The sequence below is a fragment of the Furipterus horrens genome, unplaced genomic scaffold (assembly GCF_987537825.1).
Source record: "Furipterus horrens unplaced genomic scaffold, mFurHor1.1.pri manual_scaffold_6, whole genome shotgun sequence".
Taxonomy (NCBI): Eukaryota; Metazoa; Chordata; class Mammalia; order Chiroptera; family Furipteridae; genus Furipterus; species Furipterus horrens.
The window spans coordinates 185,186,097-185,210,407 of record NW_028327176.1 but is presented as its reverse complement, the minus strand read 5'-3'; the positions used below and the strand labels follow the sequence as shown (position 1 = coordinate 185,210,407).

At 40.6% G+C, this 24,311-nt stretch overlaps 1 protein-coding gene across 3 annotated transcripts in view; it reads right to left on the bottom strand.

Moving 5' to 3' along the window:
- The window catches only part of SCAF8 (SR-related CTD associated factor 8), a 164,585-nt gene that overhangs the window by 60,702 nt on the left and 79,572 nt on the right, over positions 1 to 24,311 (bottom strand). Inside the window, exon 21 of one of the 3 annotated variants that reach the window (XM_090280005.1) lies at positions 17,902 to 18,090. The exons of the other annotated variants lie outside the window; for them this stretch is intronic. The gene's annotated coding sequence lies outside the window, so the exon portion shown is untranslated. Of the gene's footprint in view, positions 1 to 17,901; positions 18,091 to 24,311 lie in introns of those variants that run through there. 3 annotated transcript variants of the gene reach the window in all.

The window sequence follows — 24,311 nt, the reverse complement described above, 5'->3', positions numbered from 1 at the left end:
ATAATAATAATAATAATAATAATAGCTACCATGAATGAAGTGCTTACCATGTACCAGTCCTATTCTAAATGTCATGTTGCTCTATTTAGTGCTGTTACAAACCCTCTTAAGCAGATGAAGAAACAGGGCAACTCTAATTTCCAATGTCACAGACAAGTTTGGCTCCAAAGTTATGGTCTTTACCCATACGTTATCCTAATAAACCAATTGAAAATTCTTTAGCTAAAATATTACAAAAAGAAGAGAGTATAATGAGAAAAAGAATACTGGAAAGTGATCTTGGCCATTTCCTAAGCCTTCACAAGAGATTATTGAAGAAACATATCTTGATACAATGTCATTCTGGAAAACTAAAAAAAGACTCCTATGTTTCAACTCCAAGTCTTACTTATTAAACTTGTCAAGTGCATGGAAAACATTGAAAAGTAATGATACTTTTTATCTTAAAAAAAGAAACGAGCCTGTAACTCAGACTCACGAAATGGATGGTAACCTATTCCAGCACAGTTCCCTGTCTCCCATCTATCAGGCCATCTGGATAAATTATATTAATTCAACATTCTAAATCGATCACACATAAGATGCTAATATAAACACGCAGAAAGAAGACCTGCCTCCTTCTCTGTTGGCTCACTTATAGAGAGTTGTAACGCAGTTGCATGTAACACATGGCTGATATATGTACTATGTGATGTTCTATACCAGGACGGTTTTTTGATTTGGGACATGGCGGAGAGGTAGCTATTATGTATGACTGACTAGTTTTAAAGTCTGAGTGCAGGTATCTGGGTGTTAATAAGGTACCATATTTTTCGCTCCTTTAGATGCACTTTTTCCCCCAAAAAAGTGAGGGGTAATGTCTGTGCATCTTATGGAGCAAATATTGCACCACAGACCGTGATGCGTATTAACTGGCCTGGGGTTCCCAGAAAACTAGAATACTTGAACCTTAAAGTGTCTTCTCATTTGTTAATGACAGTGATGATGTTTCTTAATACCGCTGTTGACTGCTGTTCTCTTTATATGGTTGAAATATTATTGTTATACTTCATTAAATATTTTAGTATACCATTTGGTTCAGAATATTTTTTTTCTTATTTTCCTCCACTAAATCTAGGTGCGTCTTATGGTCAGGTGCATCTTATGGAGCAAAAAATACGGTATATTCTTCAAGGGAATATTTCAGTCAACATTTTATTTAAAATCCTTTGCCTAAGAAATACATGGCTCCTAGGTTAATGGAGAAAACATTCTAGTTTATGGTCTCTACCTATTCCAGGTAATACCTCCCTCCCCGCCCCTAAGAAATGCCAGATGTTTATCAGACAACACATTTGGATAATAATCGCCCCCACCTCAGCCCCAGTTCTTATACCTGTAATAGACTGGCAAACTAGAACCAAAATGTCTCATTATAATTGGTTTATTCCACCTACCAAGAAGCCATGACTATGTGGAAATTGCTGAGGGGCATGGAGTTTAAAAGTATATAGTGAAAATAAAAATCTAAACTATTTACAGGTGTCACCTTTCAAGACCAAATTCATACCTTTAAAAACGCGTCTTTATATTTATGTGCCAGGTATTGGTTTCCCTCACGCAGAACTGATATGTGGGTAATAAATTTTTATTATATAGAATTTGAAAGTTAATAGAGAGACCTTTTATATAAATGGCCAGTTGTTTTAAATATTTTAATTGGATTGAATGCAAATATCTTATAAATGACATAATCAATTTTCAATATAAAACACTGTAATAAATTTGAATGTTAGAAAATCTGCTAAAAATTGTCTTTTGATTTTCACTGAACAGTAAGATTTTCAAATGCAAAATGTAGTGTCAATGTGAGCCATTAAAAACAGCAACTGAAATGTCATTATATACACCACAGGAAAAATTCAAGAGCAAAATATTAGATCAAAAAAAGGAAACTTACTGGATTCATGAGAACTTTAAAGAAAAAAAATAGAAAAAGCTTAAGTCATTAAAAATTATATACACACCTAGTTCCTTGACATAGAGATCACTAACTGAGGGTTATTTAGAGAAAACACAGAATAAACTCTATTTTAATCGCAGGGAGCAGTCCAAAATGGAATAAGGTCTAAGAACTGAGCTACCATAACCCAGCAAGGGTGCCACTGAGAAAAAACGAGGGTGTGTAAGAACAACAGTGTGAGTACATGTTTATACTCACTGCGTCTAGGTCCCACTCTAAGTAACTCTATGCCTCCTGCAGGTGCTTATCACGCCACGTGAAGGAAGAGGAAACTGAGGCGCCGAGAGAGGAGCGACAAGATAACCTAAGAGCTAGCGCGGGGCAGAGCGAGGATTCAGAGGCGGGCAGCCTCCCTGCAGGACCCACGCTGTTCACCACAGCTGCATACACCGGGTAGACCCGAGGGCGAAGGTGTCTGCACTGAGGGAGCCCGGAAGAGCACTCAGCACAATACTCTCCTACAAATGGAGGCCCCATCACACTGACCTAGAAGGGTGTTCCCGGACCCCCACCTGGTTGCTCCTTGTACAGCATTCCTATTACCTTTTACACCCACCTCAGAAGTAACCTGGTACAGCGCTAGCCTGAGACTTACAGGTTTGCTCTGACTGCCTGGCAAGGGCACCGTTACCGTTACAGTTTTATTACAAATGAGCGGCCGCTCAGTTCCTAAAGACTCCGCTGCTAATATCAGCAGACACATCCGTGGAGATAACCTCCTAAGACAACATTCTGCTATGAAATATTCTGTTAACACACTCCGAGAATGAAACACTGTGTAATATGACCACAACGGTGTAAAGATACAAGCAGTTTTAATACGTAAAATTCCATTAATTAACAGATGACTGTTCTGAAAAGAATTCCTTTGAGACTATTTCGATTTAGCAAATTAAACATAAAATAAGAGATGTGGAATCTAATGAAGGTTCAAGTTCCTTCCAACCTGAGATTCTATGATTTTTTTATTTTCTATTTTTTGGGGTGAAATCACAATTTCTGGTTAACTCATGCACCTAGATATAGTACGGGAAGGTGTGCTGTGACCCACTAAACATCAGCAGGATGTACTCCAATGATGGGCAAAAACAAGTGGCAATCTCCAAGATGATCACAGGCAAGTGGCCTTGGTGGGGAGGAATCTGGTTAGGTCCCTAAAAATACCAGTGACGACGAATGAGTTCTAGGACAACCAGCTCATCACCGGACGGCAGCACCGGGTGTCCTTTACGGGTACGCAGTGCCCTCTACTGGTATAAATGTAGAATTCCCGAAATGCAATCTTCTCGGGAAGTGAATTTTCAGAGGCCCCACTAAGAACATTTATTCTTTTGGAATCTTTTAACAAATTTAATGAAAAAATATCCCCGCTCCACTGGTATTAAACATTCCAATTAAAGTAGACCGGAGAGCCCTGACTGGTGTGGCTCCGCGGTTAGGCGTCATCCTGATCCACGTGAGGGAACACGCCGGGGTCCCCGGTTGGGGCACGTATGAGAGGCAACAGATTCTCTCTCACATCGATGTTTCTCTTTCTCCCTCCCTTCCCCTCTCTCTAAAAATAAATTAATAAAGTCATTTAAAAAACAGACTAGATATATAATATCACAATACTGAAAGAACTAAACAATACTTTAAGCCGGCTGGTGACAGCAAGAACAGAGCACATGCCGTGTCATCAAAGTTGTTATATTAAAATAAAAATAAAATAAAATAAATTTTTGGACATGCCTCTAATATACCCCAAAAAGTTAACAAAGGCACCAATTACAGAACAAGAATTATATATTAAAAATTCTCAAATGTTTTGAAACTTTAGGCTGTCAATTACAAGAGGCCCACTTCCTTACAAATATTTTGCTTTCTTGTTTTCAAAGTAATACAAACAGCTTTGTTTTTTTTCCTTTTAAATCTCAAACGTTATTAATTGTAGATAGGTTTATTAAGTTCATAACAACTTCCAATGGGAAAATTTTACCTGCATGTGTAAAAAAACGTCAAATACTTGACTTCAAAGCCCTCATATGCTTCAGTACATAAGTCATGCACATGCAATTATGACTGAAATATTGTACATGAGTTCAAAGTGTGAATTTTTAAAAAGCAACAGGTATAATTTTAATTCTTGTAGACTAAAATAATTTTCTTGAAATTTAATTTTCATAACTTCCCACTGCAGAAAATAAAGTAGGAAAGAATTCAAAATGATACTTTTCACTGATGAATGCTCAAAACAAAATTTCATTTCAATTGTGGGAAAACACAAGTTCTCTAATCTTGTTCATATTCTTTCTTTTTAATCATACATAATAAAAACTAGTTGAAGGTTAGCGAGTTAGTTTTTTCACAAAATATACATGCAGGTTAAATATAGTTGTTTTTTAAGAAATATTACTTACTGCTTAAATAAGTAATGGATTAGCAAAAATAATAAATGTTTATATTTAACTTTGATAACTAGAATTTAAATATTTCTGCTTCCTCTTCATTATCTGTATTTGTTAATTTATCAGCCAACATTTACTGTACTACATGGAAGGCATGATCAGGAATAAAGCACTAATGATCCTTGCTGTGGAAGGATTAGCAGCTGGGGAAAAGAGGATTGCTATACAAATAATTAGAAGGACACATTTTAAATAACCTACCCTTAAAACACAGCGTTTTCAGTAAAAAGCTATATAAGATTTTGTACAACTCTCCTTCCACCCACCCCATACAACAAAATCTGACTTTGAGAGAAGAGACAGGAAAAACTATGCTTCTGTCTCAAGGCCTATCGATACTAACAGGCATTAGAACACTCCTCCTAGTCACCAAATCTTATCAATAAAATATGCGCTGGGATCACAGACCGAATGAACACCCAGCTTCCGGCAGGAAAGCCTAAGCAGAAACCCAGTGTGAGGTCCCTGGGGTCTGCCCTGCTTGTCTCACTCTCCTCAGCCTACGAAATGGTGCGTCACTGAGTTCAGAGTTCATTCATACAAGGTAACTCTAATTCCCTGAGAAAATTAATGGTCTTTAAAATTATAAACATGAAGTCAAGAAATTCTATGTAAATTCTGAAACCCTGACAGTACTCTAAAATAGTATGTCCTGAAAAACCAAAACATCATTTAAATTATGCCAAGATGGGATAGAAAAGAGAAAAACAGGAAACAATGAAATACTTCCCAGCAGAAGATGGGTTAACTAAACTATGGTTAACTGGACAGTGGACAATTATGCAAGATGAAAAAGAATGACAGGCATGTATGTGCCCTGGAAGGATCTAGAAGCCAAGGAAGCTGGTAACAGTGGTTGTCTCTGCAAGAACTGAGTGGCTGGCCAACTGTTAATTTTTTACTTTATATCCTTTGGTACTTGTTAATTTGTTCAGATGAACATGTATTATTGTAAAAATAAAACAGAAAAATAATCACGAGATAAATACTATTTTGAGTAACAAAGAACAACTTCTGTAAAAGTAGAAGGAAAACAGGCATTATGGGGTCAATGTGAGAGATTTTCACAACAAAAAATAAACAGGACAGAGTACTTAACTTTTGGGGGTCAAATGAATACATTTTGACAAATTTATGATAATCATATTTAAGCATGATTATCAGTTTAGACACATCAGAAAGAAATGTTTTAGTTTCAAAGTTACCAGGAAACTAGGCTGAAAAGGAGCACGCTACATGTTTCAGCCATGCGGAATAAATATTTCCGAGTTCCATCCCTACCTCCATCTAAAATGAATATAAAGAAAGCCAATTATCTGTTAATTCTCAGTCACGTAAGTAATAAAATTAACCAAGGATCAATGAAGGTAAAGCTAAGGGGGAGCCGGGTCCAACTAAAACAGAGATATAAGGTCGAGTGCTCATGTTTTTACCCAGGAAGAAGTAAATTTACTTAGAAAATTCCTTCGCCCTCTCAAAATATAGTGTTCTGGAACTCCTGTTTCAACGATTTTTTTTTTTTAAGGCTGGCTAGTTATTAGAATTTAAAAGTACAGTTTCAATGGTCATTATATCACACTTTAAGGAGGAGCCTAATAACGTCCAGGGATCTGAAATCAGCAGTCGAACAGGCAGAACGAGAATCATCCCATGCCGGGCATTGGTAACACTGACACTACCACAGAAAAGGAATTTGACTCAATGAGCTTTGACAGATGGAAGACAAACACCACAGGGTGGGCTGTGTGTGCTGAGGGCATGCAACCCTTCAAAGGGGACCTGGATGCTTAACCACACAAGAAGAAATTGACTGCACTATTAAGAAAAGTGCAAAGCAGGACCAAAACCACCACATTAGTGTTCTTTTGGCTTCCACCTGACAATAAGACGTCACATATAAGATGGTCTACTTGAAAATGTTCCACCAAGAGAGAACCTAATATACAGGAAATGAAATCTAAGACTACTTGCTAGAATAATTCCATAGAAAGTAATAATTCTTTAATGAGTGGTTCCCAAAATTTAGGATGCAGACATGAGCAAAGGACCTGGATTTGCTGCTGGTTAAAGACGCACGTTTCCCACCTACTCCTAAAGATTTTAGCTCCACCAGGTTTGGGAAGGGGCTCGGTCTACATTTTAAACAAACCCTTTGGGAATTCTGATTCAGGTTCCACATAGTCCACACGTTGAGAAATACTATCTTACAAAGTGAAATAGCCTTATAGGTGGTCCCTTCCATCCCGTGGCTCCACTACGTGGTGTGCCCTTTCAAACTGCGTCAATTTTCTGCCATTTCATCGTTAACCTCTAATAAAAATTTGACAAGGAAAGCTGTTTACAAACACCACTTATTAAAGTAAGAGAGATTACTGTAAAATCGCTAACTCAAGGAGTAACAGCTAATTACCGGCACTATTACGAGAACGGGAGCAATACAGGGACATGAGAGGAGAAAGGGGAACGAGAAACAGCCAGACTGTGGTGTCGCAGGGAATGTGCCCAGCCCCGGGAGGGTGCTTTGCAACAGCTCCCAGTCTCTCCACCCCCATCTTCCACCCCACACAAAACTACCAAATTACATCGCTCCTGGAACGGCAAGTCATGACATCGTTTTCAGTTTGAGGACCTATACCAAGTGGCTCCCCATCGCCTCCCTGATGAAATACAAAATCCTCAGTTCTGTGGAACCTGGTCTCAACCTCAGCAGTGAAACCACAGGTTGCCTTACTTCGACCTTGCCAGCTTCAGCCAGAGGGGTCTTCCATCTCACCAACTTCGGAAGGGTTGGCTCCTAGGCTTTTTCCTTCCTGCCCGGAGTACCTGTCACACTTTCTCCACCTTAGGCGGTGCTCCCACCCGAGCTCAGTAACCACTGTGCCGTCTTTCCGATTTCCTGCAGTATTTCACATCTTTACCAAATACTGAAGCACTGAACTCTATTCAACTGTGTTTTACTACTTGGTTCTTCAGTATTCCACACCTCCCCTCCCCCATAACCTTCCAAGTTCCTTGAAAACAAAAACATTGAGGACTTCCGGCCAAGATGGAGGCGTAGACAGACACGCTCCTTCTCCCTCCACAACTAAGAAGGAATACAACTACCTCAGAACTACAGACAACCAGAAGTTCCAGGAAATCGAGCTGCATGGAAGTCCAACAAACAAAGATATAAAGAAGAAATACTCATCCAGACAGGTAGGACGGGCACAGCTGGGGCAGAGAGGACGCGGTGTGGTGGCAGCAGCAGCAGCAGCAGCAGGGGTGGCAGCAGCAGGCCACCAGAAAGCAAGTCACACATTTTAAAAAGTCAGGAGGGACACCTGGGGAGCGTTCCCAGCTCCTCACCAGACCGTGCAGCTCAAGGTCCCAGCACCAGGGAAAATCAAGCCTCATTGCTTCTGACTGTGTGAAGAGTGGGGGTTGGGGCGGAGGCAGAAACTGCAGGTCTCTCAGCAGAGTCCGCTTGTTTAAAGGGCCCCCAGGGTCCTAGAACATTCGCAGACCCACCCACTCTGGGAACGACGGCCAGGGCAGCAGCTAGAGGGGCGCCAGTCCTATAGGGAAGTGGGAGAGGTGCCTGGAAGGGGGACAAGTGCTGGGCAAGGGCATTGATCCCTCAGACCCTCCCCCGCACACAGCGCCACAACGTGGGGAAACGGGCTGCGGGTTACTGACCAATCCCTAAGGCTCCGCCCCTTACAACGCATAGGCGCGACAGCTCTCCCTGGGACACGGAAGCAAACACACACAGGGGACTTCTGGCCAAGATGGAGGCCTAGACCGACACGCTCCGTCTCCCTCCACAACTAAGAAGTATTACAACTACCGCAAAACCAGAAATAACCAGAAGTCCAACACATGAAGTTACAAAGAAGTGGTGCTCGTCCGGACAGGTAGCAGGGGCGAAGCCTGGGAGGAAAGGTCAACCTGTGCTGGCGGCGGCTGCAGCAGCGACAGAGGCAGGACAGGGGTAAGCACTGACACCCGTATTTAGGGGGAGGCAAGAAGCGCCTGGGGAGCACCCCCGGCTTCAGATCACACCCATCAGCTTGAGATTCCAAAGCTGGGGAAGGCAGACCCCCACTGCCTTGGCCTGTGAGGCCCGGAGTGGGTGGGGACGAAGGAGGAGGCTCCCGGTCTCTCAGCGGAGAGTGAACGGCAGGAATCCATCTTGGATCCCCACCGCCACAGAAAACGCCACAGCGTGGTGAGACGGGTCCCCCGGTTGTGACGAGTACACGGGGCTCCACCCCCTAGAGCGTAGGAGGTGTGACGGCCCCGCCCAGGAAGCAAAGGTAACACAAAACTGTCAGGATGGCACAGATCATGATAGAGATCCCGGTGACGCAGCTGACCACAGAGCAAATATCTAATCTAACAGAACAGCAGATAGGAAATCTTTCTGAGGCTCAGTTCAGAGCTTTGGTTATACGAATGCTTACAGACCTGACAGCAGATCTTAAACATGACGGGGAAGGAATGAAGGCTAGTCCTGCTGAAATGAATGAAAACGTATATGAAACTAGTGGTGAGGGCAAGAAAACCAGGGATCAAATCAACAAATAGGAACACAGGGAAGGAACAGACAGTCAACCAGTGCAGAAAGAGGAAACGAGAAGTGAGGAAAATGAGGAGAGGCTCAGAAACTTATTGGTCAGCTATAAGCGGGCCAACATCCAAATCATAGGGCTGCCAGAAGGTGAAGAAGAAGAACTAGAAATTTAAAAATTGTGTGAAAAAATAATGAAGCATAACTTCCCTAACTTGGAGAAGGAAATAGACTTACTGGTCCAGGAAGCACAGAGAGTTCAAAAAAAACTGGACCCAGGGAGAACCATACCAAGACATATTATAATCAAAATGTCAAAAATTAAGGATAAAGAGAGAATCTTAAAAGCAGCAAGAGAAGAGAATTACATACAGAGGGGTCCCAATAACTCTCAGCTGATTTCTCAAAAGAAACTCTGCAGGCAAGAAGGGACTGGCAAGAAATATTCAAAGTAATGAAAATCAAAAACCTACAAGCACAATTACTCTATCCAGCGAAGCTGTCATTCAGAATAGAAGGTCAGAGAAAGTGCTTCCAGGACAAAGTAAAACTGAAGGAGTTCATTAGATCCAAACCACTGTTATATGAGATGTTAAAGGGACTTGTTTAGGAGAAAGAGGATCGAAACTATGAACATTAAAATGAAAACTGTATCACAACAACCAACAACAGAAACTAGGGAATCAAAACAAGTCAGACTAAGTAGGCAACAAGAGTGGGAAAAGAATTATAGGTATGGGGGACATTTTGGGAGGAGGTTAGTGGGGAGGGGGATGTGAGGAAAGAGAGGGAGATGGTACAGGAATTAGGAAGCATAGTAGGAGGGAGTGGAGTAGACAGGAAGATGTTGAGAAGAACTATGTGCACAACCAATGGACATGGACTAAGAGGGGGGACAATGGGAGCGAGGGGGTCACTGGGTGGAGGGGAACAAAGGGAAAAGAAATGGGGACAACAGCATAAACAAAGCATATTTTTAAAAAATTGAGAGAACATTGTCTCCTCTCCATCCCAACCGAGAACACCACTCGAAACAAAATGTGTCACACTGAATCAGTTTGATAATAGTTAACACAATTCATAATTTATTATCAAACTGTATCCTGATGAATACCTGGAATTTATTAAAACATACAACTGAGTAACGATTATACATCAAGAGCAATATATATTCCTAGGCAGTGGGGCTACACCTAGTAAATGTCTTTACCATCAACTATCTCATGTAAAGTCTTAAAACAAAAAGTATCAATTTTTTTCCTGCTACCAGCATTGAAGGAAGCTCTACAGTACATTTTATCACAGATTCTGAAAGCTAGAGAATTTTCCACCTGATAAGTAACGGACACTGAGAAGTCTGAGGCTTCACTCCCCTCCCCACACCCAAGACCAAAGCGCTGATCTTTCTTTTATCGTGGTAACATTTCGAGGTGAATAAAGGTATGCCATATTCAGTACCTGGTATACATAAACAGGAAATGTTAGCTGTTAATAATTTTGGTTTTTAACACTCCAAACTAAAAATACATATAATCTGTCACCATGAATGATTTGTATGATTATCTTTTTCTGCATTAGTAAAAGACAGGACTATAAACATAACATGGCAAGTAAAGACCAAGGATGAACAACTCCCATTAGACTTGGTATTTACTGATTATCACATTGTTATCTTTCAAATAGTGGTAAAACATATGATCATAAAATTTACCATTTTAATGACATTTACTTGTTAGAAACTGTTGAAATGATTTAAAACACTGGATTCTTTTCTGCAAAAAAAAAAAAAAAATTGCTACACCTAACATCTGAATTTGGAAACTAGCATTAGCAAATATTTTTTTCACATTATAAACACTGCTACCGCTGACAAAAATAACTAAAATATGCTATTTAGTAGTTAAATCACTTATAAGAATTTCAGAGGGTGAAATAAAGTACTAAATGTTATACTTTCTAGGTTTTATGCATTATTTTCCTAAAATTCACAAACCATTCCTAGTTAACAGCAGTATACAAGCTTACTGGAGAGCTACTTACATATCAGGCACCTGCAAAGTGAGGGCTTTATATGCATGACAGGTTTTTGTTTCCTGACTGAGGTGTAATTCGTGTACCAGAAAATTCACCCTTCTCAAGTGTACAGTTCAGTAGTTTCAAACATATTCTCTAAGTTGTGCGGCCTTCCCACTACCTAATTTCAGAATATTTTCATCCCCCCAAAAGCAGCCCCTCTTCTTTCCCCTCTTCTCCTCAGCCTGGCATCCACTCATCCACCTTCCGTCTCTGCCGACTTGCCGATTCTGGACATCTCTCATGCATAAATCGTACAATATGGGATCTTCTGTGTCTGGCTTCTTTTCCTTGCAATATTTTCCAAGTTGAACCACACTGCAGCATGTTTTAGTATCATGTATTACTTGTTAAGACCCTAAAGCAAACACTTGAGCTAGATACAATAATTAGCCCTGTTCAAACAAACAAACAAAAAAACCAACAATATAAAACATAACAACCTAAGATTATTGAAATATAGTCACTGGACTTGCCTGCTAAAATCTTTGAATTCAAGTTTCTTCACAGTATTTCTGAGGAGATGTATAAACTATGAATACCATGTAAATTACATATAAGCTTATTATATGAAATGTGTGTGTGTGTGTATTTTTTTTTTTTACTGCTATCTAGGTCTGCCACCACAAATAAAGCCATAATCTAAGTTTTGTCATATGTAAAAATACAGTCAAGGATCTCTAGGGTGCTTTCAAACTGTAAATTCAAGTTGTTTTTAAAAACAGTAAGGGGTGCCGTGGCCCATGTAGCTCAAATGGTTGTAGCGTCATCCCATAAACCGAAAAGTTGCGGGTTCGGTCCCTGGTTGGGACACATGTGGGAGGCAACCAAGAGATGCTTCTCCCATCTATGTTTCTCTCCCTCTAAAATCAACGAGCATGTCCTCGGGTGAGGATTCAAAATATATATATTAATGAAAAACAATAAAAACATTAAGGGTTATTCACTTACTCTTCAATTCTGATCTGACAGCCAATCTTTCAGAATATTTACTATAACGGGTATTCCTGTATAATGTAGAGAATACAGCTTCATATCATAAAGTATACCAGGGCAACATGGTAATATTTGTTATTATAAAAACGTAGTATTTACTTAAACATCTGTAAACCCAATCTGTTTCATTACAACAAATCATAAAATAAAGAACATTTTTAGAGCAATAAAATTTTTTTTAAAGTCTCTGACAGGCATACAGGAGGATACTTTCTGGGACAAAAGAAGTACGTTCTGGGCAGACTGATCTGGAATGATTATATACCTGGAAACTTCCACTCGCTGTAAATCTGCCAGCAGCAGTCAGTAGAGAACATTTTTCTTCCTTTTGCTGTTTTACTCAAAATTATCTGTCAGAATGTCTGTGTGTGTCGTAAGTAACAATGAAGGTATAAATGAAACCTGCAGTATGAAACACCCTGAACGAATTCTGTCTGTATTTAAAAAATACATTCTGAGTCGCTTGGAAAAAAACAATGGGCAAACCTAAGATATAAAAAAACTGAACAAGAAGAGATTTAAAGTACTCTGCTGAATACGTTTAATCCAATCAAACATAATCATCATTAATCAGCAATAGCATTTTAAAGATGGCTGTCTAAAAATGTTTGAAAACTGTGCTAAGGTTTACTTGAAAAGAAAACCCAACATAGTTTAATAAAAGTCTTAAAACGAGAACTATATAATCAACCCAGAGTTTATATTTATAAAAATGAGAATCAAAACTGCTCAAGCCCTGTACCTCCTTAACAGAAAATAACCAAAGCTGGCTGACAAGCTTTACAAAAACTACTAACTCTTAAGTGGGGGGAGAGGACTTCGAACTACAAACTTGCTGAGGCGAACAGCCCGCTTTCTGGGCCCTACACGTGATCAGCAATCACTGTTCTAGAACAGTGCTACGAAACGGGACTTTTGCAAATGTTCTATTCGTACGTTGAGCAATTTGGCATGCACGGGCTAAGGGGGGTTATTGAGCATTTCAGTGTGGATGGTGTGATTAGGAAACTACATATTCTGTTTCCTATAAATTTAAATAGTCACACATGACAAAGGGATTCCTTATTGGACAGAGCAAATCTTGAATGAGGAGAGGCAACATATTGTAAAAAGGCCACACCATTCATGTTCTGGAAACTTTAAAAAGTGAGTTATTCACATTGAGAAAGGAGGGGAGATAATAAGGGGAAAAAAACTCCCAAAGAAATCTAAATCTGACTTCCAAGATTTTAGAGACGCTTCCTTCCTATCATGCATCAGGGTTATGACTAGGGGGTAAAAAATAAAAAGGGACGGGAGAGGAGAGGCGGAAGCCACAAAGCCAGAGGAAAGTTCTCTATAGTTACACAGTAACTGCCACTCGGGAGCAGTAAGCTAACACGTATTAAGCAAGAGTCTGCTTTGGGTATTGTACGAAGCACTGTACATATGTTTTCATTTAATCCTCAGAACAAGCCTACCAGATAGACACAGTTACATCTTCATTGTATAGGTAAGGATATTGAGACTCAGGGAGTTTAATTTGCTGAAATAAAAATGCGACTTCTAACTGGAATCTGGCAACCAGTGCCCCTCCTCTGGCGCCAGCAGCTTCCTGTGCATCCTCCCTCCTATTAGAGCAGCTCACACGTTACACTGAAATCCGGTTTACTGGCTCCCTCCCACTTAAAGGTAAGCTCTTTGGAGACAGGGACTGTGTTCTGTCCATCCTTTACTATCGTTCTCAGTCACCTACCACCAACTTTTATCTTTCAAATTGCCTGATTATATATGTATCCCCTTCAGTAAGTATTTGCCAAATTTGATAGGAATCTGTTTCTCCGTTCCAGTGATAAACCCATGTGGTTAACAGGCTTTCTCCAATTCAGACCCCTCAGGCATTTCTATTGGAGTTTTAAAATCAAGTTTCAAATTAAGCATTTAAAATGAAGTTTTATAAACTGTTTCAAAGAATTCGGCAAGAAAGCTGGAACTGAAATGTTTGGTCCAAACATTTAACTTTGAGATTTTTTTTTTTAATCAGACTCAATCAAAAATCAGATTTCCCATGTTTTTGGAAATTACGTTATAGAAACTTTAATACTACAATTAAAACCTGATATTTATTACACAAAAGTTATGCCATGTAACAGCATCCACCCTTAAAATGTTCATTTTAAAAGCACAGCTGAGTCATACTGCTTACTGTAACGAAAGAAATTAAAGGTTTGACAGTTCACTTTATTAAATTATATTCAGTCCTCATGGACGCAGAGCTAGTATCTCCTAGGAAAGCCAAGATAAACTTTGGGACATACACCCCCATCCCCCACAATCAGAAAGGGCCAAAAGAAGTCCAGGAATTTATCCCTTTAAGCCAGATCCATAGTCTTCAGGTCTGAAGATTTAGTGAAATTCAATCTATACACAAAATAAGAATATTCACGTGAAAAATGCACTCAAGGCTCTTGTTACAAACATAATCAGAGGCGATATCAAATAAAACTCTTAAATACGCCAAGCAGCAAGCACTTCAAGTTAAAAAATGATCTCCCCTTCCTTGTCAGCAACAAGTCACCCAGGGTTTCTGCTTACTGTGGTCTGAGGAGAAATGCAATTTTAAAAAATATGTAAGACATTACACTAAACTGACCCTTGCCTTGAAATATGCATTTTACTTTTCCTTCTTGCCGTTAAGCCTATTTATAAAAGCACCTAATCTTTACAAACATAAAAAAAATATTATGTCTAGATTCCATATGAACGTATGAAAACCCCCATTTGCTGGGGACAGGAAAATGAACTAGAGACCTGTTTCTCAAATGTTATCATTCCTCCAAATCAGCCGGGGACCTTGTTCAAATGCAGATCTGGGTTCGGTTTTGTGTTAGAAACTGAGAATCTGGGTTTCTTTCTAGCAAGCTTCCAAGAGAGATGATGAAGTTGCCGGTCTGAGTGTGGCCAAGAAGGGATTTTTTCAGGTCTCGGTAAGTTTTTGACAGTCCTGATTTCTTTTTTAATGTTCATTTATTCTTTCAACGAAGTTTCCTAAGAACACGTTATGAGTCAGGCACTTCGGTAGGAGCATAAGAAAGAGGTGGTTTCAGCCCTGAGAGGGCAACTGTGTCAACAGGAAATGTAACCCCTGAGGACGGGGGATTCCAGGGGAAGAGAAAAGGCGACAGGTGGGCAGTGGGGACGGGGCGGGGCGGGGCTGGGTGTTGCTCTTGCACAGAGTCTTGAAGACAAATGGGGGTCTGCATTGCGGAGGAGAAGAGGGTCCCACTTCAGAAGAAGAAACAGCAAGGCAGGCAGCAAAGGCCTCCGGAGGAAGCTGCAGGTTATGTCAAATGGCGGCACACCAGATGTCTGCGGTGGAGATCAGACAGGAGAGGGGGAAGGTAAACATCACAGACCCAGCGCGTCACTGGAAATTGTACAAAGAGTCATTTCAGTGGCCAGGTGGCATCAAAAGCAGACTACAGTGCACTGGGTAGAAAAAAAGAAACTGAGACAAATGAACACACTCTGTCCAAAGAGCCTGCTATAAAGGAATAAAGGGACCAAGAACTAGGAAAGGACAAAAGGTCAAGCGCAAGTTTTATTTTTCGTAAGTGTGAGACTTCAGCATCTTAATAGGAAAACCTGGGGTCGGCAGAGGGAAAGATTAAAAACACAGGGGAGAGACAAGGACCGGCACCCCTTCCTAAGCCCAGAGAGTCAGGTCTCTCAGCCACTTGGCCAGCGGACTGTCTGTCATGGGGGCGGCCCTGTGCAGCATCCCTGCCCCCAGTACTAGGTACCATCAGCACTGCCAGCGCCATCCAAGACGGGACAACCAAAACAGCCTTGACACGGCCAGATATCCTCTGGGGGGAAGGTGGGGACCAGAATCTCCCTGGCTGAAAACAACCGATCTAGAAGCAGAGCCCAGATAATTTCAGGTAAGGTTAGGCGCCTGAAACAAAGCGCTTTCCATCTCCCAGGTGTACCAGGAAAGGGGAGAACTCTGCCGAGAGGGGAGAAAAGTGTGCTTCATGACATGGGGACGTTCTGGAGGATTCTGTGGAGAATGGAGGAGGGGTGTAAAGGCAGAGAGCAAAGCTACCAGCGTATCAGGGACCGTTTCTGTTCTCCGAGGCCTGAAGCGCAGTCTCTTCCCCAATAATGCCCCCCCCGCCCCCGAGAAGGGTGCACCAAGGAACTGCGCTTGCAGAACACATCAAGGATCCTTATCACGACATTCTCAACAGTTTAAGGAACGGAAGCATCCTAAAAAAAGGGCTCTCACTCTTACTCCTGGAAGAACCCTGTTCTTGTTTCCCAGAACAAAATCTTAGGGGTAAAAACGGACTCGATCTTTTTCTCCCCCACTGAACATACAACTTCATCATAATTTTGTAACCTTTTCAACAGGAAGGTTTCTGTATTTTATTTGTCCCAAATCCCACCCATTAAAACCAACATTTTATTTTTAAGACATCAAGGCGAAATCATCCCATAATGAGGCATCGGTCTTGAAAGACTCCCACACGAACTGCCCTGTGCTGCCGGGTCCTAGCCCACACTAACGCCGGGCCGGATGTTTAATCACTGCGGCGCCCTGCCCGGAGGGACTGGTCAGAGGGCACAGCCAGCTGTCTCACTTACACTCTGTCTTCTAAGGACAATCTTTACAACTTGAGAACTGGTTTATGTTTTAACAATTGTATAATTTCCTGAAAATGTGCAAGTCGTCCTTGCTGACAACACAGGTCAGGCAACGACCCTCAAACAAGTGAAGAGAGACCAGGTGTACAATAACATGCCTGGCGTTTGTTCACGTAATTACTAAAGAAAGGGGTCTGCAAGGAAACTTATCTCACTTAAGAATCTCCCCAAAGTATCTATTATAAAAACATGAAACTTCGTCTCAGAAACAGTTCTCTTTTCTTTCTGCTGGATCCATAAACTTATTAGGCATCTTCATGTGCAGCTAAAAGGACTGAATTTGCATTATCTTCCTCCTCAAGAAATCAACTGTATGCCAACACAAGTATCTAAAATATGCTAAAACAACAGGTTGGCATCTGTGCTGAATAAACTTCTGGATAAGCACGTGTCCAAGAACAGGACTCGCCTTCCACACGAGAGAAGCCACGATGCTGGCTGTAATCTCACTGTGGTTGGTCTCACCTACTAAGCAGAACTCCTGGAGGGTCTACAACCGTCGGAAGGAGTTGTGACTATTGAATGGTGGTCAGTGCTTTGGATACGTCACCAATTCTCCTCCAAAGAAAGGAAATTCAAGTTGGATTCAGATCGGCTCTATGTGATGATCAAAGGACCAAAAAAAAAAAAGAAAAGCTGAAATTCCATATTCTAAAGACGGACAGGAACAATGTCATCATTCAAATCTGTCTCTAACTGCAACCTGACCTGTACACGTGAGGCTAGGCTTCTGGTACGATCTCTGATAACGGGCACATGAGAAAAAGCCCATGCACTTTACCCAAAAGCTGACTATAAAGCAATACCTTGGCCTAGATCCCAGGGACTAAAAAACCTACTGAAGGAAAACATGTTCATACAGCAACAGGATTATCTCTAAAGTTGTTACTGTCTCTCTTCCCCCAAAAGGAAATAAAAATGGCACATGATCTGGAACATGCTGAAAGGTACAAGAATTGAGACAAAGCATCTAAGTACGTATAGTAAAGACCAGTCTAGACATAAATAATCCAATTATAGTTAGCAAATCTAAGGATTTCAATACTTGGCGCATATCTTAGGCTACTGATAGAAAAACAACTTTATTGCTGCAAGTAACTAAACCAGATGAATTCAAAGCCAACAGTGAGCAAATCAGATTTTACTGGACACTTCAAAGTTCCGAGTTCAGTCAAGTTCCACAGTGGACACATTTCTGCAACTGTGTTTATTTTTCTTGATCAGGGCAAAATGGGTGCGATCTCTGAGGGCACTCAGTATTAAGAAGTCTGAAGGCCATGCGCCCACTTCCATGAACTCCCATAGCCTTAGAATCCGTTATTCTAACATGCCTGGGTTTCAGAAATATGAAAGCATGATACAGAAATCTTGGTATATCAGATGCTAAACAATGCTTGTTCTTTTCTTAAACAATTTTTGTATTGGCCGTTTGTTTCATTTTCTTCGGAAAATAATACAAGTATACTAGTTCTAATTCCAGTCTTCTTTTCTGAGTTATTTTCAATTGTTTCCTTAATTCAATATAAATAATTGTTTCCTTAACATTTTTAAAAAATAAAACCTTATTTTAATCATCTGAAACACAAGGGGGTTCAAAGGTCATCATGCTTTAGCATGTTTCTAATAATAACTTAAAACAATTATACTGGTAAGGTCAAAGTCAACCTAAAACAAATGGCAAAATAAGTAATGATTCTAGTTAGCATCTTCATTGCGATTCCTTTCCCCTTATACACAGCTGAAAATAAGGTCAAAATATAAATAGAGAATTATGAGCTAAGAAGTAATTTTATATATCATGTCATTTTGAAAACTGCAAGAATTCAGGGACAGGCACTTGGCTGATTAAATTAGGTGACACGTGGCTGCACCTCAAGGCGAGTGACGGCAACGACGAAGCACCGGCACCGTGTTAACAGCGGCAAGCACAGCAGCACCACCTTAAGAACTAAAAGTGTCCACGCTGACTGGGGGGAGAGCGGAACAAGTGTTGAAGAAAGGCACACAATTTTAAGTGACCAGATGCTTCAGGATCAGCATGAAGACGACGTTTCAGATCCAGTGCTAATGACTGTGACTAGAAGTGGCTGCCGGGAGCCCTGGGGAAAACGTGGGGCTCAGCAGGGAAGAGTCAGGGGGAGATCACGGTGTCTGTCCCAGTGGTGGGGGTAAGGTGTGTGCCTCCTGGGGAAGGGAGGAAGAGGATGGTGCATCTTCCCCGTTTTTAAACCTTGCTCGAGTTTTGTAGCACAGGAAGGGGACACATGCCATTCCTGACGGGCATTATGATACTAACTCTCCCCAGGCTCGGGGTTCTTCCTTTTGTGCAAGTTATAGGGAAAACAAGCCCTGTGGTATATGAGTCCCTCTCCTAGGGCTTCAAATATTTCAAATTACAGATGGAAGCTGTAAGATCAGGAAGACATGGAAAGTGAGAAGCAGGGGGAGTAGGAGCTCAGCAGCTCTGTTACACAGGGTTAGTTTCATACACGATGCCTGGCAAGCAGCGGGGTGTCGGAACAATTGTGGTCACAAGAGCATTGAGAACGCTACTGATCCTCCTTCACTGGGACAAGTTGTCACGTTAAAGAGGACCGCCCCAAGGGTGTAGATCTGAGCAGGAACATCCAAGAGATTTTCTTTCCTGGGCTAAATTCCAAAACCAGATAAAAGTCTGAGTTTTTTGTTTGTTTTATATCATCATCCCAAACCTGGCATTTCAAATATGTATCCTTAATATATAATGAATCCATACTATCTTTATTGCTGTGAGAAATCCTATGCACACTGCCTCAATGAAATAAAGTACTTTACTTGGAAATTATCAGTTTGACCATTTCATGAAAACCTTTAAAGAAAAATCGCAAAAGGAAAAACAGAAGGTTTCTTCTCCTTTGAGCACGGACTATAAGACAGTCCAAGGTCAGTAAGGGGCACGTGCCTGTCCACGGCACCACTCTCAGCCACGTCCCACACCTGTCTTCTCTCTGAAGTCTTGTTCAGCCCCAATTAACTTTGGGCAGCTTGGACCCGGCTGGTCCAGAGACAGAAGCTGAACCCAATCCACAAGTGACCCATGGTACGGATGCTATTACGAGCACTGGACAGTAACTGGAACGAGTTCTGGGAGGCTATAACACAGCAGAAGAGGAAGCGATGGCTCCAAATCATGTAAAGCCAGTACATTTTCTTAGCGAGCAATCAGAAACATTCCTGGTTTAAAAATTATCGGCAGCTCTCTTGCCTACTCCTACGCTATGAGAATGCATTGTATTAATTTTTGGTCACGACAGCATTTAAAGGAGTCATTTTACTAATGAAGACGACGTTGGCCCCAATGAGAAAAATATCAGGCTTTAAAGATCTAATACTTAATAAAAGCTTGGTAAGCAGGTATAGACTCAAACAGAGAAAAAAAATTGGTTTTAAGTTGTCTCATTCCTGAGAGAATATTCAAGTGCCATCATACAAAGGTCAAAAGAAAACTTACAAGATTTGTTGAAGGTTCTTCGAGAAGGTATCAGATACATACACATTTACTTGCATGTACATGTGTGTGTGTGTGTGCGCATATGCATACATATATGTTATTTCCAATCGAGTATATTAGATTAGAAACTACTTTGAAATGTTAAATAAAAAGGGAAAGCAGCCAGGAGAGAAACAAAAGGGAAGCCAGATGACTACTGAGCAAGTGAAGAAATATTTACATGAAAAAGCAGCCTGGCTCACCCACACCCAGCCAGAACAGGCGCTCTGGTTAAGGTGCCTGAGTAGGTATCTGACAAGAAACCCAGAAAAAAAGGAGTGCTCTATGACCACTTTCTTTTCCCACCAGACCACCAACCACGTGGACTACAAAAAGGAATAAAGAACTGTCTAAACTGCTTAGAGAGCAAAGTGGCAAAGTATTCCTTTGAAACGTTTCACATAAACCACACCTGAAAGGACTAACCACACAGTGTCAGCCTCATTCAATTTTCTGAACCAATATGGCATGGCTGTTTTTAATACCTGGTTTTACTATTCCTTCACCCTCTTAAAATCATTTTCATCTGACGTTTCGTGGTTTAAAGAAGCTTCAAGGCCACACCCTTGTCTACGACTTTTGGACAGCCAGAATCATCACCGCAGCCAGAGGCCCGTGAGAGGGAAGGCAGGGGTTTTATCCCGGTTTCCCAAGTGAATACTCCAACCGGAACGTGACCACACTCCCTACATTCCTATCACTTAAGCAGAACTGCTTCTGGGAAGAAGGGAATCCTGGTTTGATCCTTTGAAAACGGATTATTAGTTTAGAAAGCAACCTCAGTCTGCCATTGATTAAAGTGCAGACTACTGATTTTACTTGCCCAGAATATAAAAGTCATGTTATGAAGAAAACCATAAACACACAGCTTAAATTACTACATAGGCTCTGAACTGTGACTCTGAGGGCAGATATGCTAGGTACTCAGATGTCTCCAAATAAGTCCCACATCTATAGCTTTAGGCCGATAAATACATTTTAAAAAACTAATGTGGCAAAGAAAGATCAGAGTTGTAAGAGTTTAAGAGTTTCCCACTTCCATAATAAACTTTCTAAATCAAGGTAACAGTGAAATTTTACATTATCCACTAATGTACCTGGCTGTTATTTTAAATTGCTTTCCATGTGGAAGTTCAGATAACTAGGGTTATTGGGGCAGTTTGTGATTTCCAACAGAACCAAGACCCCTACGAGGTCTTCCTAACCTGGCTGCGATGAGTGACCAGAGATTTCAGAGTCAGCAGTAGTCAAGTGGCTTCAGTCTCTCCCCAAACAGATTAATTTCCTGAGATCTGAAGTTTTATTTGACAGACTTACCCTGGGATAAAATGGCTCTGAATTTATTTCGCAAATTCAGTATCACATAGGAAGGTCTAATTTTTAAAAATTAATCATTTTTCTAAATGTGGTTTCCAATACAGTGGCTTGACTCAGACACATTCCAAATAGTTTATTTTGGTGATCAATAATGTTTTTTAGCATGATTATATTCATGGGTAAAGTGTAAATCTTATCAGCCTCTTTCAAGTCCCATAGGAAAAAAAAATCTGAAAATCTCTTAAAACTTGAGTTCCTACTACATTATATAAGAAAATCAGGAATAATATTATTAACATCCAAATTGTTACTATCTAGACATAAACAATTAACAAAGGAAGCTTTCTGATTTGTTCTTCCTGAAATTAGATCAGCCATTTCTCCAAGACAGGCAAGTCCCTTGGCCAGCAGGATGCTTGCCAGTAGCCCAGTGAATCCCAGGACCGTGTTTAAAGGTTGGTATCGAGGATCAGAAACACAAATGGCTCAAACTGCGGATGCACTGGAGGCAGAAAAACTTTAGACCCATAAAGCTCCAAGAACCACATAGCTCCATACTCTTCCCTTCCCCCAGTTTGGGTTTTAATATTCAAATCTTCACAAATAACCTCTCAATTATTTGCACTTAATAAACAACAGGGATTTGCATGTCACAAGTCTCTATGACCCACCAGTGACAATTATAATAGTGACGCCTATGGAGTACTCCACGCCAGGCAATATTCTAAGTGCTTTGGAACTCTTCAAATAAAAATCACGATTCTCTGTTCAAACTTCTATAAGTTATAGGGGCCCTGGGTAAGCCGCCTATTTAAGTAAAGACCTACAGAGCCGTGTAACGTGAATTTGTCAGAAACAAAGCTGTTGTTTACTTGATCAAATAAAGATTTTGCTGGCTCATTCTATAAGAGAGAGAAATGTATAAAGGTTATAATAGTAAATAAACAGTGAACTGGTAATTTATTTAGGAAAGAACCTACTTCTAATAAACCACTGAAATGGCAAAATGATAGTCATATCACTTAAGAGGAAACTGTAATGAGTACACAAAACAGAAAATACTATTTTTAAAGGACAAACAATACAAGTGAAAGGGAAAGACACATGCAGATTTTCAGGTTAGCTGTATGAAATAAGGTCTAAAAACCTCCACTTGTTAAAAAGTCAGAATTAATTTTTTTTTATGTAAGGAAAATTAACAGTAAATAGATTCTTTGCTATAGAATACTAATATTATTGGGTTGTCTTTGAAAATTCCTTTAGTTCAATATGTATTACTAAAAAACATGAGTATGGGCATTACTAATTCATCTAAAAAGTTAGGCAGTGCTATTTATTTGACAGTTTACAATACTTGTATTAGGGATTCAAGTTTATTGTTGTAATAGCCAAAGTAATTTAAAAATGGAAATCTGTAAAGATGTGTTTTGTCACTCTAAAATGTACTGCCTTTCCCACTGTGTTTTCAAATATAAACGGTCACAGGCTGTTATGAATAATCTCCTCCAAAAATACATTGAAGTCCTAACTCCCAGAACCTCAGAATACGACCTTCTTTTGAAATATGGCCACTGCAGATGTAATGAGTTAAGATGAGGTCATACTGAAGTAGGGTGAACCGCTCATCAAATGTAACTGGTGTCCTTGTAAGGGGACAGTTTAGACACAGACGCGAACAGAGGGGCAGATGATGTGAGCACACACGACAGAAGGTGGCCGTGTGAGGACAGGCAGAGGCTGGGCGGATGCAGCTAGAAGCCAAGAACCCTCGGGCTTCCGAGAACTGCTGGAAGCTTTGAAGAGGTGAGTAAGAACCCTCCTCCAGAGCCTTAAGAGAGAAAGCATGGTCTTGCCAACACCTCGATTTCAGGCTTCTAGCCTCTGGAACTGTGAGGGAACACGTCTGCCGTTGTAAGCAACCCTGTCTTTGGTACGTTGTGACAGCAGTCCGAGGAAACTAGCTATACCAACCACACAGCAAGGTGTAGCTTTCAGGAAAAGCACCTTTCAGTGTAGCATAACTCTGAGGGCAGCAAAACCTGGGTTCAAACACCCGCAACAAATCAAAAGCTATGTGGCCACGGACTGTGAGTTTGCTTCTTGTTTGTAAAAAAAAAAAAAAGAGAGAGATAAATCTGACCCAACTGTATCTGAAGATAGTGATAAATTATGTAGAATGTCTGCAACACCGAGGTTAGAAAGTACTGAGGCCTCTCTGCCCACAGACCTTTCTCCCCGCAGTGACAGCTTTTACCCTGTGGTCACAGACGCTCATAACTCAGAAAGTGATACGATGAAAGGAGAGGGCTGTACTTAAAATAGTATTAAATACATTTTGTCATTTTTTAAAAAACCACAGTCCTAAATGAAGTCCTAATGGTTTTACTACTTAGAAATCTCTAAACTCTTTTCCTGGCCATGACCACAGTGACATGAGACGTGATGTCTTTCAGGACCTTCTGAGACGGGATGTGCTACCCTCTCCTCTAACTAAAAAGCTCCAAGTAATATCCATCCCCACAGAAGGAATGGTCAATTTTTAAACAAGTTATCCTGTTATACTTTCAAACGTTATTTTATTTAATACGAGTCTTCCGATTTTACTAACATTCTTACTAATGTGTAAACTGACCCAAGTTCAGTAATAAAAACAAGAGTCATGTTTCAAAAAAATGATTGTTCGAATGCAAGAACATTTTATTTAAT